The sequence below is a fragment of the Bos javanicus genome, chromosome 11 (assembly GCF_032452875.1).
Source record: "Bos javanicus breed banteng chromosome 11, ARS-OSU_banteng_1.0, whole genome shotgun sequence".
Classification (NCBI taxonomy): domain Eukaryota; kingdom Metazoa; phylum Chordata; class Mammalia; order Artiodactyla; family Bovidae; genus Bos; species Bos javanicus.
The window spans coordinates 36,030,886-36,048,257 of NC_083878.1; positions in this window are offsets into that span (position 1 = coordinate 36,030,886).

A 17,372-nucleotide genomic window follows, 5' to 3' on the forward strand; every position below is an offset into this window, starting at 1 on the left:
GAGGTTACTAGACTTATTGTGATGATCATTTCATAAGGTATGCAAATGTCAAATCATGTAGTACACCAGAAGCTAACATAATATTGTATTATACATCAACTATGCTTCAATTTAAAAAATCAGAAATGAATGCCACACAAAAAAACCATAAAACAAAAAGAACCATCAAAATAAGGCCCTGGTATAGACAGAGCTTCTTGACTCAATGAATAATTTATACAGTCTGTAAAGCCAACATCTGGGAACTGCTAATTTAATTAGTTTGTATTGAACATTTAATTGTAGTAGGCCAAGATTTCATACTAGTTTGACAGCTGTTTTCATTACTTATAATTAATCGGTGGCATTTGGTTCTCTTTGACACCTTTCTTGGACTTTAAGGTCCACTTAGTTTTGTTTGGTCTGAAAAATCAGTTCCATCAGGTGACATCACGTCACTGCTATATCCCCTTTATTTTCCCTAATTCTAACAATTTATGTGATAACAGCAGAGAGTCTTGCCTGCTTGAGGACACTCCATCTGCCTGCTGTGGCCTCATTGGTCCTGCTCAAGAAACAAACACCATGTGGGCCCAGTGTCTCCCTGGCAAGCTTTCCCCAACAGCCTCAATCGTCATAAAGGCATTCATTTATTTATTCACCATTTGGCACACATTCACGAAGTCACTTATGCCAGGCACAGCAGGAGGCAATGGAGTTAGGGTCAAGTAAAACTGAACCATTATCCCCGAGGAGTTCCAGTCCAGTGGAAGACTCAAAAAGGAAACTAATATTAAAACCTTACATCAGACTCCACCTTAATATTTGCAGGCCCAGGCAGAGGGTACAAACAGAGGCCCTCATACCATATATCTAAATATCAAAATGATATATATCAAGCTTGTTTTGTTGTTTAGTTGCTAAGTCATGTCTGACTATTTTGTGATCCCATGAACTGTAGCCTTCCAGTCTCCTTTGTCCATGAGATTCTCCAGGCAAGAATACTGGAATGGATTGCCATTTCCTTCTCCAGGAGATCTTCCCAACACAGGGATCAAACTTGTGTCTCTTGCATTGGTAAGCAGATTCTTACCACCTGAAGCAGATTCTTCCCTGAGCCACCGGGGAAGCCCATATATCAAGTTAGCAAAAAGTCAAGTAAAATATGTTCTCTACTGCTATATTAATAAATTTAACTTCAAAACAACCCAAAAAGTAGGCTGAAATTTAGAACTAGAAGAACAGAAAAACCAGCCCCTAGCCTGTTTCCCACTGCTTTCTCTTCCTGTCCTCAGCTCCATGCTGCCCATCAAGAGGCCTGGCATACATGTGTGTGGACACCCTCACATGTCCATGTTCATCCCCCAAAATTGCCTCTCAATGGACCTGGGGGAGAGACCCATACAAGCTCTAGAAAGAGACTCAGTACAGAGAGTTTTAAAGCCTGAGGACAGAGGCACCCCTTCAAGAGGACAGAGCAGAACATTTAAACACAGTATTTATCAAACATTTATGTACATGAGGATCACCTGGAAAGCGAATTAGAACATAGTTTCCTAGGCCCCACTTCCAGAGATGAGGCTTTAGTAGGTATGGGATGGGGCCCAAGAATTTTTATTTCTAACAATATATATAAGATGCTAATGAACCGGAGGAGAACCCTGCATCCCCACTCCAAGTACAGAGGCTCCTCCATGTCCCCCTGCATTTTTATTTGTAGAAAACTGAAATCTCTCAGCCCTCCATGAGTCACAAAGGAGGAGGCTCAAGCAGCTAATGACTAGGATGACAGAGTCACAGATCAGTGTCTGATACACATTCCTGAGTTGTTTTACAGATACTATAACTGCTACAAGAAGGGAAAAGCTACCCTCAGACTGTAGCCATGACATAAGCTGCTATATCTATGGCTAGCACAATTCCAAGAACTTGCCTCAAGAGAATGGGATTAATTTTACTTCTCATAATCATCTATATCTTTGTGGGCATCAAAATAATTATAACTTGCTCTGCCTATATGTAAGCAGGCAACTAAAATGGTCAGCAAAGAGATGCCACAGTCTCATGTTCACACCCTATGTCAGCATGAAGTTATAGAAGATGGACTTTTGCCCATAATTCCATAGAAATGGAATGATGTCTGACAAGTAGGGATTTGTGAGCAGCTCTTTTGCCTCTTTATGTTTGCCTATTTCTGTTCTGTTTAAACCTTATAGAAATGAGATCACTATTTAATATTCAACCTAACTCCTAACTTGAAGTGAAGTGAAGTTGCTCAGTCGTGTCCAAGTCTTTGCGACCCCATGGACTGTAGCCTACCGGGCTTCTCTGTCCACGGGATTTTCCAGGCAAGAGTACTGGAGTGGGGTGCCATTTCCTTCTCCAAGGGAACTTCCCGACCCAGGGATCTTAGCTCTACTAAATTCTCACAATACCTTGCCTAACCTGTAGATTCTTCTCCTAGATTAAAAGAAGTGGAAATGAAGATTTAAGTAGTTAAAGAATGATCAGCTTTTTACCTGCAACAGCCCACTTGGCAATCCTGTAGATGAAATAACATTTGAAGAAAGATCATAAGGAGTCAGCCAGCCTGAAAGCAATGGAAAATGACTCAGAGTTGTTCTCTTGCCTCAATGATTAACTGAGATTATTTCTTCCTTTTTTCCCCTTTTCCCCTGAGCAGACCTTCTGAGTTGCTTTTGGGACATGAGTCCACCTTCTCCCCAGATTGCCAGCTTTTCTGACTAGAGCAACTTTCTGCCAACACTCACTTCTTGAGTATTAGCTTTGGAGCAGCCAGCTGCCAAACCTAAGTTCAGTTATACTGATGCTGCCTCTGATGCTCAATTTTATGTGTGATCTTAACTGGGTTGTGGGATGCTCAGATATCTGAGTAAACCTTCTTTCTGGGTGTGTCTACAAAGGTATTTCCAAAAGAGATTAGCATTTGAATTGGTGGACTGAGTAAAGCAAATGGTCCTTCCCAATGTGGGCAGGCATGATCTAATTAACCTATTGTGGGTCTGAATAGAGGATAAAGTGGATGAACCTTCATTACCTATTTTAACTAAGAGAAGTTAGCAAGGTAGAGGGAGCAAAAGAGGGAAAGAGTTGAAGTGAAGACATTCCATCAGAGGGAAGCCCCGGTGTAGAGGCAGAAACATTACATATGACAGTGAGTTTAAAAAGAATCTGTTTAACTTGGAAGGTATTATGCTAAGTGAAATAGGTCAGATAGAGAAATAAAAATACTGTGTATGATTCCACTTATAAGTGGAATCTAAAAGAATACAACAAACTAGTGAATATAGAGAACAAACCAGTGGGGAAAGGAAAGAGAGGAAGGGAGATACAGGAGTAGGGGATTAAGAGGTACAAACTATTATGTATAAAATAAGCTACAAGGCAAACATTTACATTCCATCTTTATCTTAACATTTGAATCAGATTTATTCTTAGTATCATGTCACTATAAATTTGTTTCTTGAAAAAAAGGCAAATGATGTTCTCATAATATTGACAGATTAATGATTAAAAAGGCTTGATTTTTAAAATGTAAATAAAAAAGCTATAAGAATATAGTATGTAACACAGGGAATGATAACCAATATTTTATAATAACTATAATAGAGTATAAGTTAAATAAGCAGGGTGACAATATACAGCCTTGATGTACTCGTTTCCCAATCTGGAAACATTCCATTGTTCCATGCCCAGTTCAAACTGTTGCTTCTTTACCTGTATACAGGTTTCACAGGAGGCAGGTAAGGTAATTCCCATCTTTTTAAGAATTTTCCACAGTTGTTGTGATCCACACAGTCAAAGACTTTAGCATAGTCAATGAAGCAGAAGTAGATGTTTTTCTGGAATTCTTTTACTTTTTCCATGATCCAACAGATGTTGGCAATTTGCTCTCTGGTTCCTCTTCTAAATCTTCTTCTAAATAATTTTCTAAATCCAGTTTGAACATCTGGAAGTTCTTGGTTCACACAATGTTGAAGCACAAGCTGGAATCAAGATTGCCAGGAAAAATATCAATTACCTCAGATATACAGATGACATCACCCTTATGGCAGAAAGTGCAGAGAAACTAAAGAGCCTCTTGATAAAGATGAAAGAGGAGAGTGAAAAAGCTGGCTTAAAACTCAATATTCAGAAAACTAAAATCATGGCATCCGGTCCCATCACTTCATGGCAAATAGATGGGGAAACAATGAAAACAGTGACAGACTTCGTTTTCTTGGGCTCCAAAATCACTGCAGATGGTGACTGCAGCCATGAAATTCAAAGATGCTTGCTCCTTGGAAGAAAAGCTATGACAAACCTAGACAGCATATTAAAAAGCAGAGACATTACTTTGCTGACAAAAGTCCATCTAGTCAAAGCTATGGTTTTTCCAGTAGTCGTGTACGAATGTGAGTTGGACCATAAAGAAGGCTGAACACTGAAGAATTGATGCTTTTGAACTGTGGTGTTGGAGAAAACTCTTGAGAGTCCCTTGGACTGCAAGGACATCAAACCAGTCAATCTTAAAGGAAATCAGTCCTGAATATTCATTGGAAGAACCGATGCTGAAGCTGAAGCTCCAATATTTTGGCCACCTAATGTGAAGAGCCGACTTGTTAGAAAATACCCTGATGCTAGGAAAGATTGAAGGCAGGAGGAGAGGGGAACGACAGAGAATGAGATGGTTGGATGGATGGCATCACCAACACAATTGACATGAGTTTGAGCAGGCTCTAGGAGATGATGAAGGACAGGGAAGCCTGGCATGCTACAGTGCATGGGGTTGCAAAGAGTCAGATTCTACTGAGCGACTGAACAATAATAGAGTATAACCTTCAAAAATTGTGAATTATTATATTGTACACCTGAACTTGGGCTTTCCTGGCAGCTCAGTGAGTAAAGAATGCAATGCAGGAGATGAAAGAGACTCAGCTTCAATCCGTGGATCAGGAAGATTCCCTGAAAGATGGCATGTATTCCCTGAAATACAGCTCACACCAGTATTCTTGCCTGGCATATCCCATGAACAGAGGAGTCTGGTAGGCTACAGTCCATGGGGTCACAAAGAGTCAGACACGACTGAAGCAACTGAGCACACACGCATGCACATCTGTAACTTATATAATATTGTACACCAACCATACTTCAATTTTAGAAAAGAATAGATTTATTTATCTGCAGTAAAGAATGAGCATAGGAAAGAAGGCAAGAAGAAATAGGTATATGCATGGGGAATTTTTCAGGAGTTTTGCCCTATGCAAAAGAGATTCAAAGAAAAACAAAGCAGGCTTTGTGAGGTCTGTACAAGGTCCATTTTGTACATGTTCTTCAATCCTCTCACCTCTTGTGATAAATAATATCTTCAGAGTTTGTTTTGTAATTAGTCACATACCTCAAAATGAAATCTCTGCTGATATTCCTAAGATTTATATAAGCAGTCCATCATGACCTCACTATCCACACATCTATATCTTGGCTCTTAAGATATAGAGTAATTTGTGGGCAAGAAGTGTGTGGGTGGGTCTCACAGAACAGGAACACTCATTATATGTTGATTTGACTCCCAAATGCCTGAAGTGTCAATACACTTTGCAAGAGATTCATTAGCAATGAAAACATCAAGTTACTTCTCACTGGTGATGAACACAACAACACAGGATGTCCCTTGTGAAGGTACTTAGGAAATATTCTTGTTTGTAGAACCCAACTTGATAGGCAGAGAGAGACAACAGAATGAGTTCCTAATTGGACAGAGGTTTCTGTATTATGTCTTGATCTAAACAGAGCTAAGAATTCTGGCTGTAATTCCCTATGTGGATCTTACAGTAATTTATACGGAACTCAGAATAGTCTCTAAAAACCTATCAGCCTAATAAATTTTACTAACTCCCTTATAGGGATAAAAGCAAATGAAGACACATTACAACACATCTTAAACTTGCATACAATAAGAAATGGCATTGTGGTGAAGTAAATTTTCTTTGAGTTACTAACCTGGAGGTGCAGAGGGAATATTGGCTCCAGTTTGTTTATAAGGTTGCAGCAGAAAACTTACAATGTTGTCACAAAGACAAAAAATATAGATTCCCCAGCTTGTAGTTCAGCATCTCCTTAAGGAAGTATAATTTCTTAAGTTCCTTTGTACCCAAAGCATTATATGAAGTATTCACTCATGGATTACAATGAAGTTGGAAAAGCACTTTATGCTGTGAATGATTTTATGACAAAATTTGCTATAACCCTGTTAGCCCCTTCCATAGAAAACTCACCCTCAGAAACTCCCTGAGCTGTAGGTAACAGGACAGTAGTTACTTAATGGAGGAGGGGAGTGAGAGGAGGTGAGATAGAACATTTTCATTACATCAAGGCTGCTACTGACCTAGACAACCTTAATATTCCCCTCATCTTGACTAAATATTAAGCAGGCTACTCCACTTTGAGATGTAAAATTTCTACAACTCAGGAACGTCTAACTCAAGGATCTGAAAGCCGTCTCCTTAAAATGTAATCATCAAGAAAGATAGGACCCTTCTCCCCAGTCTCCATGGAAGGGAGGGTAGGAACCTAATTTCGATTTTCCAAAATAAGCAAACACAGAGAGCCTAATCACACTGACCAAAACTCCCACTATATTCTTTTACAAGAGGATCCCTGAGCACTGGGAGAAAGGAGATGAGAAGTACCTACATGGCATTCCTGATCCTGACATTCAAAGCTACCAGGAAGGACCAGGAAGGCTCTGACCAAAACCCTCTGTGGCACAGGAAGACAAGAATCTCCATGAAATCAATTTCCTTGGCAAGTCTAGGCTTGTGACTCAAGTTCAAGGGTTTGGGGCAGGGAGGTCTGGTCGGAAAGAACAGACGGTTATGTCCTATGCTTTGCGGGTGGCCAAGCTGGACACTAATAAAACAGTCACCCTGGAGTCCCAGCTTGGGTGCAATATTTCCCATATGGACTAGGCACCACAACCTCAGGAACCTAGTTCAACAGCAATACTCTGTGGCTCTGAGAGACATAGCTATGGAGGACTCCTCTGCTTGGCTCTGGTGGAAACAGTCAGTTCCCTTTTGAATAAATGAGCCTGAGTTCTTGGAAGTTGGGGTGGGGGTGTTAGGATAGAGATAGCTGACCCTTAAGTAGAAAGTAATGGACTTCCTGCTCTCTGGGGTACCTCCTTGGGCAAATGATTAGAAAACATGGAGATGTGAATGTATTTAAATAGTCAAGTACAGCCTCTTTTCTGAGTTGGTCATCCTTGATATTTGTTTTTAATGAAAATAGCCACATGACAAAAACTTCTGTGTTTTCTAGACATGAAAGAAAGCTTTGAGGAAGTAGAGAAACTGAAACTCAATCATTTTGAACTGGTAGAGGTAGAAAGGTCTTCACCAGGAATAATTTCCAGGCTCCTGTCTTCTCCCTTCTGAATATGACATACTTTGTCCAGAATGGTAATCAGCTGAGTCAGAGCCCTGACTAGGGCCTGGGAGACTTCTAAGATTTCCCCTCTTCAGGCTCTCAGCCCTTCAAGCTGTTAAAGGAGGCAGCAGCTTCAGAAATGATGAGTCTAAGTTATAAAGCCTCAGGGAACCTCTGTGCAAAGGTTCTGTGCTTCACCTGCAATTCATAAAGAAACCTCAGGTTTATGAACCATTGATAAGCAACTCAACTGACTCAGAGTTTTCTTTTTAATTTGATAATTGTGTTTTATTCTTAACACACAAACATCTCCCTTTTAGAAAAATTAGAATACAAAAAAAAAAACAAAACTCCTCATAATCCCACCAAATGATAAGTGCTTATAATATCTATGAATATTTTGAGGTTTATTTTTCTAAACATATATCAATGTATGCTTTCTATTGGGGTTTTTCTTATGAAGAAACAAAAATGAACTTTTTTGGCCAACTCAATACAAAGTAGAATCACAAATCTCATTCTATTTGAGGACTTTTCTCTCTCTTAAGTGTATCATAAAGTCTTTTCATAGACAATAAATATAGACATACCATATTATATTGTTAGATACACAGTAAAGAGAAATTTCTGTACTGACTAGCTCTTTAGCAACTAACTATTCAGACTTATACCCAGCAACACACAATATTTTCATTTCTGAGGCTAATGGAATTTCAATTCTACTTTGTGAAACAGCTGCACCATTCTCTAAGTCTGCATGAAGGGTAGATGTGAGGTGAAGATATCATTTCTTCATCTTTTTTATTGCTTATAATTCACCCTCTATTCCCAATCACTGTACTAAGAAGAAAAGAGTGAAAGGTTCTCACACAGGCATTTATTTAAATACCATTCGGGAGTTGTTACCAAGAGGCATAATTCAGTGTGAGAGCTGGATGACATGCCCCCCTCCCTATTAGGATGGAGAGGAGAGGAGACCCATTTCCAGGAGGAGGGCTGCATGTCTGATGTGTGTAACCCATCAATTAATCTTTTGGACTTTGCCTACTTATTACTTAACATCATCTGTGCTCTACTAAATCATTTCAGCCCTGCTGAGCAACCAAGTACTGCAGCCAAATCTTAGATTGCTCTGTTCTCCGGCCTCACTTCTACTGCTGACTTGTCTTCAACTTTCTTAAATTAAAAAGCAAGAGAAAAATCTTTCACTCCCAGAACCACCCAACCCCCATCTGCTTTTGAGTGAAGTCTCTCTGAGCCTTGTCATAAATATATTAAGCAAAGAAAGGTTAAAAATCCACTGAAAGAGCATGATCAGCCGTGAGTCATTTATGCCCTGGGGGTGAAATCTGAAGTTGGAAATGAAGGTAAATCAATTCCAGTGTTATATCAGAGAAAAGAGGAAATAGAGAAAATCAGAAGCTACCTTGTTACTCATACAGAAATTGTCATTTGGTGAATGATTCTTCAAAGATGTGGAAGGAAAGGAAAGAATAGGAGAAGCCATTCTCGGGGGACCAGGCAGTGATACTTCAGTCAACATTTGTGTAACTATTGTGATTCATAATCAAATAGTGAATTTCTGAAATCACACCCCTTGAGCAAAAACTAATTTCAAACCTCCCTAAAGCTCCTGTACTATATTCCTATGACAGAGGTGGGATTTATTATCAATTCTCTGTGTCTGCCATAAATTACCTAAGAGGACCCCAGACTCAAAATGCCCTTATTTCTTTCAATGCTCAGCTGCTGTTCACATCCATTCCTTATGAATTACTAAATGACACAAGAGAAATCTCATCTCTGACTCTCAACACAGCCTTCCTGCCAGTCACAATAAATGTCCTCCTGATTGAACACATTTACAAAGAAAAACCAGAAATACTGCATTTTAATAGGCTAAAGATAAACACAGGACTAATAAATTGATTGGAACAAGCATGTGTCCCATCCTGAGGAAGCACTGATATTACTGTACTTTGCTGTGTGAGGATGTTTGATCAGTACCTGTTAACCATAAAGGGGCCCCCAGTTCTGCCCAGCTCATGACATTACTGTTTCCTATTCTTTAAAAAAAAAACAAAACCTTAATACAGGTTAACAAACACAATTCATTAAATGTAAAACAAATGCAATCGTATGACTTTTAAATCCTTTCTATTTAAATAAATACACAAATCAGACAACTATTCTATAGGATTAAGTTTCCAGGTAAAATCTGATGAAAACATATTAATCTACTCATCCAACAATCTGAGGGGACCCAAAAGGCTGAAACCTCCACTGTAGCTGTCGTCTGGTGGTGGTTTGGTCACTCAGTCATGTTCAGCTCTTGCGACCCCATGGACTGTAGCCCATCAGGTAGGTCCATGGGATTTTTCAGGCAAAAATACTGGAGTGGATTGCCATTCCCTTCTCCAGGGGATCTTCCTGACCTAGGGATTGTACTCAGGTCTCCTGCTTTGAAGACAAATGTTTTACCTTCTGAGCCAGCAGGGAGGCCAGCTCTTTTCTACTTGAAGTTAATTGAGATTCTTGGGTGTGTAGAGGGGAGGGGAGGAATAAGCAAACCACTTGACCTTGAGAGGATGACTGCACCCCTCCTGTAGCCCCACACTCCAATTATACAGTAAAAGCAAGGACCTGGGAATGATAAGGGAGAAAAATCAGTGGTTTTTCTGTGTTGTGCGATGGCTGGTGTTAGGAAGAGTGAATACTAGGGCAATTTAATCCTTTTCTGCTTCTGATGCTTTGATTTAAGCTAACTCAAACAAGCCTCTGTCCCCACCAGTTGGCTAACTGACCTAGATGACCAGAATTGAACACATTGAAAACAATGACTGTAGTTCTGTCACTGGGCTTCTAAGGGGTGCTTGGTCGGATGTAAGACATCCCTGCCCCTGGGTGACAAGCCACCACAGAGCAAATGACAAAGCCCACATCACTTCCAGCACTTCAGCAGCACAATAAATCATTAGATTGACATTATGTCACTGACCAGGACAAAACACACAAAGCACCAAGCAGATTTACCTTTCCAGGCTAAGAAAAAGCTGAAATTGACATCTAGGGTTTTCATCTAGTTTCCCATAAAATGATGATAAAATAGCTACCAGAGCTTCTTTCACACTTGAGCATCAACTCTTCCATTCAGGATCCGTCTGCACTTTGGATACTAAAACTAGCACCGTAATTGGAAATCTCAGGCTAAGCCTCTTGCTTCTGGCTCTAATGGGGTGATGGTCAAGTTAGGGGCAGGGAGACTTGACATGCAGAACTCATCCCTCCTCTCACCCACATCTGCCTCCCTGTGAAGGCACTGCCTTGGTCCACCCTTTGAGAGGCATATGGTACAGAGCAGGAAAGATTTGGCCCTGTGGAAGCACAGCTGTTGTTATCCAGTGCAGCCAAAGACAAGGTGGACAACTCTAATTTCCAAGTTCAATAATGAGAAACTCACACCTAAACTATGTTCTTTCACATAGTCCTATCAGTAACAAAGCCAACATTTTGATCTTCATCAAACCCCTTTATCCTGATTGGGTTAAAACCTGGAAGAGAACATAAGGATGTAACTTCCTAGTGTTTCCCATCCTGAAACTCAATAATGCACACCAAATTTTTATTCCATAGCTATTTTGGGTTTTTCCCAATGTATAACCTATAGGAAAATAGACTGGGTACTAGATTGGGAAATCAACTTCATATATGTCAATCTGTACATATGTATGCCTGTGTGTGTATGTGTGTGTGTATATATATATATATATACACATACATTAATATGTGCTTCTTGTTGGCTCAGCAGTAAAGAATATGCCTGCCAATGCAGGAGACGTGTGTTCAATCCCTGGGTCAGGAAGACCCCCTGGAGAAGAGAATGGCAACCTACTCCAGTATTCTTGCCTGGAGAATCCCAAGGACAGAGGAGCCTGGCAGGCTACAGTCCATGGGGTTGCAAGAGAGTTGGATATGACTTAGCGACTAAACAACATTAAATATATGAAGATACGCCTATAATCATATGAACTATTTACAGTTTATCAAGTTTAGTGAAATATTTCTACTTTATAAGAATGCAGCCCTATTGCCCTACTAACACAGAATTTGAAGTTAGAAGATGCCATAGATAAATATAGGAATTTCTTATTTCAAATCTCCTTTCAAAAATTATACTCATTATTAGAATATATCAATATAAAAAGTTTTTGGAACAAGAATCAGCAACTTACAGCCCACAAGCCAAATCCAGTCTGTCATGTTTTTGTGCAGACTGATAGATTTTACCATTTTAAAGTATTAATCAGAAAAACAAAAAGATTATGTAATAGAGACCATATGTGACTCACAAAGCCTAAAATATTTATTATCTTGTCCTTCGCTAAAATAACTTGCCAAACTCGGTCTAGACCAAATCTCTCCCAGTACACACACACACACACAAACACACACACCAGCATTCTTGTCTCCTACATTGAGATTAATTCCATGTTCTCTCAGTATAGTGTAATGGATATAAGAACAAAGTCAGACAAACCTGGGTTCAAATCCCAGCTCTGACATATTAAGCAAGCTACTTGACTTTTCTGAGCATCCGTTTCTTGGTTTTTAAAATGCAATAATAATAGTACCTAGCTGATAGAATTTTGTGATGTTTTAATAATATAAGTGTAAAGAAATTAGGATAGTACCTGGCATGTGGAGTTCCTTAATATATTAGTCAATATTAATCAATTCTATTTATGTTCATACTTTTCTTGGTCTACACAATCTCACAGTCCCACAGTCATCCCCAGAGATAAATTAGTCCTTATGTCTCCTGAGAAACCTGTATTCGAGTCAAGAAGCATCAGTTAGAACCTTGTATGGGACAACTTCCCTTGTAGCTCAGTCGGTAAAGAATCTGCCTACAGTGCAGGAGACCTGGGTTTGATCCCTGGGTCAGGAAGATCCCTTGGAGAAGGAAAGGGCAACCCACTCCAGTATCCCTGGCTGGAGAATTCCATGGACAGAGGAGACTGGTGGGCTGCAGTCCACGGGGTCGCAAAGAGTCGGGCATGACTGAGTGACTAACACACACACATGGAACAACTAACTGGTTCAGGATGGAGAAGGGAGTTTATTATCACCATGTTTATTTAACTGATACTCAGAGCACATCATGCGAAATGCCGGGCTGGATGAATTACAAGCTGGAATCAAGATTGCCAGGAGAAATATCAACAACCTCAGATATGTGGATGATACCATTCTAATTGCATAAAGCAAAGAGCAACTACAGAGCCTCTTGATGAGGGTGAAGGAGGAGAGTGAAAAAGCCAGCTTGAAACTCAATATTAAAAAAACCAAGATCGTGGTATCTGGTCCCATCACTTCATGACAAATGGAAGGGAGAAAGGTGGAAGCAATGACAGATTTCCTCTTTTGGGGCTCTAAAATCACTGTGGATGGTGACTGCAGCCATGAAATTATAAGATAATTGCTTCTTCGCAGGAAAGCTATGACAAAACTAGACAGTGTGTTAAAAAGCAAAGACATCACTTTGCCAACAAAGGTCCATATAGTCAAGGCTATGGTCTTTCTAGTAGTCATGTACAGATACGACAGCTGGACCATAAAGAAGGCAGAGTGCCGAAGAATTGCTGCTTTTGAACTACGGTGCAGAGAAGACTCTTGAAAGTTCCTTGAACTGCAAGGAGATCAAACTTCTCAGTCTTAAAGAAAATCAATGCTGAATACTCATTGGAAAGACTGATGCTGAAGCTGAAGCTCCAATAATTTGGCCACCTGATGCAAAGAATTATCTCACTGGAAAAGACCCTGATGCTGGGAAAGATTAAAGGCAGAAGAAGACAACAGACGATGAGATGGTTGAAAGGCATCACCAATTCAATGGACATGAACTTGGGAAAACTCCAGGAGATGATGAGGGACAGGGAAGACTGGTGTGCCTCAGTCTGTGGGGTTGAGAAGAGTCAGACATGATTTGGCAACTGAACAGCAACAACAAATGTGTCTAAAAGCAACTGTTTCCAACAGTACAGTCCTTTCACCATTTTCTATACTGAAAACATAAAACTATCAATAAGGCTGTATTCTAAGAAAGGTTTCAGGGAACAATAAATACTACACTACAGGGCACCTGGGTCAAGGTCCTCAGCAGCCCTCCCCAACAACTAAAAACTCCACTGCATTTGGACCTTTGTGTGAAATAATTCAACACGAAAGCAACCTATTCCTACAGAAAATGAGGGACAAATGAGTAATCATGTGCTCAATCAGGCAACAACAGAAGCCACTGGACTCAGCATCCACAGTTAAAAATAATACTGGGGTGATTCAGCATGACTTCTGTTTTCAGTTCAGTTCAGTTCAGTTGAGTTGCCCAGTCGTGTCCAACTCTTTGCCACTCCATGGACTGCAGCATGCCAGGCCTCCCTGTCCATCACCAACTTCCAGAGTTTACTCAAACTCATATCCATTGAATCGGTGATGCCATCCAACCATCTCATCCTCTGTCATCCCCTTCCCCTCCTGCCCTCAATCTTTCCCAACATCAGGGTCTTTTCAAATGAGTCAGCTCTTCACATCAGGTGGCCTAAGTACTGAAGTTTCAGCTTCAACATCAGTCCTTCCAGTGAACACCCAGGACTGATCTCCTCTAGGATGAACTGGTTGGCTCTCCTTGCAGTCCAAGGGACTCTCAAGAGTCTTCTCCAACACCACAGTTCAAAAGCATCAATTCTTCAGTGCTCAGCTTTCTTTATAGTCCAGCTCTCACATCCATACATGACTACTGGAAAAACCATAGCCTTGACTAGACAGAACTTTTTTGGGAAAGTAATGTCCCTGCTTTTTAATATGCTGTCTGGGTTGGTCATAATTTTCCTTCCAGGAATAAGTGTCTTTTTATTTCATGGCTGCAATTACCATCTGCAGTGATTTTGGAGCCCCCAAAAATAGTCACTTTTGCCACTGTTTCCCCATCTATTTGCCATGAAGTGATGGGACCAGATGCCATGATCTTAGTTTCTGAATGTTGAGCTTTAAGCCAACTTTTTCACTCTCCTCTTTCACTTTCATCAAGAGGCTCTTTAGTTCTTCTTCACTTTCTGCCATAAGGGTGGTGTCATCTGCATATCTGAGGTTATTGATATTTCTCCCAGCAATCTTGATTCCAGCTTGTGTTTCTTCCAGTCCAGCGTTTCTCATGATGTACTCTGCATAGAAGTTAAATAAGCAGGGTGACAATATACAGCCTTGACGTACTCCTTTTCCTATTTGGAACCAGTCTGTTGTTCCATGTCCAGTTCTAACTATTGCTTCTCGACCTGCATACAGGTTTCACAGGAGGCAGATCAGGTGGTCTGGGTATTCCCATCTCTTTCAGAATTTTCCACAGTTTATTGTGATCCACACAGTCAAAGGCTTTGGCATAGTCAATAAAGCAGAAATAGATGTTTTCTGGAACTCTCTTGCTTTTTCAATGATCCAGCAGATGTTGGCAATTTGATCTCTGGTTCCTCTGCCTTATCTAAATCCAGCTTGAACATCTGGACGTTCATGGTCCACATATTGTTGAAGCCTGTCTTGGAGAATTTTGAGCACTACTTTGCTAGCATGTGAGATAAGTGTAATTGTGCAGTTGTTTGAATATTCTTAGCATTGCCTTTCTTTAGGATTGGAATGGAAACTGATCTTTTCCAGTCCTGTGGCCACTGCTGAATTTTCCAAATTTGCTGGCATATTGAGTGCAGCACTTTCACAGCATCCTTTTTTAGGATTTGAAATAACTCAACTGGAATTCCATCACCCCTACTAGCTTTTTTCATAGTGATGCTTCCTAAGGTCCACTTGACTTCACACTCCAGGATGTCTGGCTCTAGGTGAGTGATCACACCATCATGATTATCTGGGTCATGAAGATCTTTTTGTACAGTTCTGTGTATTTTTGCCACCTCTTCTTAATATCTTCTGCTTCTGTTAGGTCCATACCATTTCTGTCCTTTATTGTACCCATATTTGCATGAAATGTTCCCTTGGTATCTCTAATTTTCTTGAAGAGATATTTAGTCTTTCCCATTCTATTGTTTTCCTCTATTTCTTTGCATTGATCACTGAGGAAGGCTTTCTTATCTCTCCTTGCTATTCTTTGGAACTCTACATTCAAATGGGTATATCTTTCCTTTTCTCCTTTGTTTTGGCTTCTCCTCTTTTCACAGCTATTTGTAAGGCCTCCTCAGACAGCCATTTTGGTTTTTTGCATTTCTTTTTCTTGGGGATGGTCTTGCTCCCTGTCTCCTGTACAATGTCATGAACTTCCATCCATAGTTCATCAGGCATTCTATCTATCAGATCTAGTCCCTTAAATCTATTTCTCACTTCCACTGTATAATCGTCAGGGATTTTATTTAGGTCCTACCTGAATGGTCTAGTGGTTTTCTCTAGTTTCTTCAATTTAAGTCTGAATTTGGCAATAAGGAGTTCATGATCTGAGCCAGAGTCAGCTCCCAGTCTTGTTTTTGCTGACTGTATAGAGCTTCTCCGTTTTGGCTGCAAAGATGACTTCTGTTTTAAGTTATACAAAAGGAAAATGTTTTTGTTTCTGTGTCTTTTGACATTGTTGCAGAAGTTTTTAAGCCTCTCAACCTTGCCATCTTGGGCTAGCCCATATACAATCCTTGTTTTCATACTGAACTATAGACAATCTTATCTCTTCTAAAAATATATTCAATAGAAGGAACTTCCTGTTTAGACATTGCCTGATTTGTCCTTTTGCCCTTTGACAGGAAAAACTAAGGAGAATTGCCACTCACATCTAGGTAACGCTGGAGATGATAGAAGAGGAGCTCCTCTCTGCCTTAAGCCCCCCAAATCCTCACTCTCATCTAGTGGCTCTATGGTTGCCCATTGTTCTTCAGCGTTCCAAAATACTGAAGAGTCTGCATACAGACAAACCAGACTCAAGAGGCCAGTTACTGACATTGAAAAATTGTGTGGCAGCTATGAAACTCAAATTGTTTTTAAATGTGGTAATTTTATTTTTAATAACTTAAAATTCATACTTCAATATACTATTCTGAGGAAGTGGTGAAAATAAAATCTCAGTGACCTCTCTCCCAGGATTTCAGAAGCATGGGGCACTGACATCTGCCAAGGGGTCTAGAGAGAAGCTCTCACTGACAACCGGCAGGAACAGCTGATAGGAGTAGAGGAGGGAAGGGTGTGGATGTAGAGACAGAAGCCTGGATTTGAATCCCAGCTCCACTACTTACTAGCTATGAGAACACAGCAAGGCACTAACCCTTCTGTTCCTCAGTCATCTCATCTGTAAGCTGGAATAATAATAGTACTTATGTCAAGGGTTGTCATGTGGATTGAGTTAATATTTATTAAGCACTTGAATAGCTTTTGGTTTTTAGTAAGCATTATTTAATTATTTGTTAAATAAATAATAAAGAAATACCATCTAATTGTGAAGGCATCTACTGAAACCCCTATCTGAACTGACTCAGTCTGCAACCCAAACACATAATGTCCCTTGTTTCTGTCCAAATAGCTGCACCAGTCCAGTGGATTTTCCTGTTAATAACTCATTCTCAAGAACAAGGAAATCATCCAACTACTTCCATGTCTAATAGGGATGTAGAAAATCCCTGGGACACTGTCCTCACACCCAATACACTGAAGCAAGTATTGTAATCACATAAACACATCCAACATGGAGTGGTAATTCTAGCTGTAATTCCACAAATCTTCAGAGATTATCAGTGTTTTCTGTTTCACAAGGAAAAAAAATATATCATGCAAATATTAGATTAAAATTCAAAATTTACTGTCTCTAAAGTCAAATAAAAAGAAAAACAAACTCATTTGTTCAAACACTTGTGATTTTCCTATCTTCCAAAAAAGGAAATTCACTTTAGAAAATGGTTTTAGACTTGATCCCTAAAAACCCTTAAGGT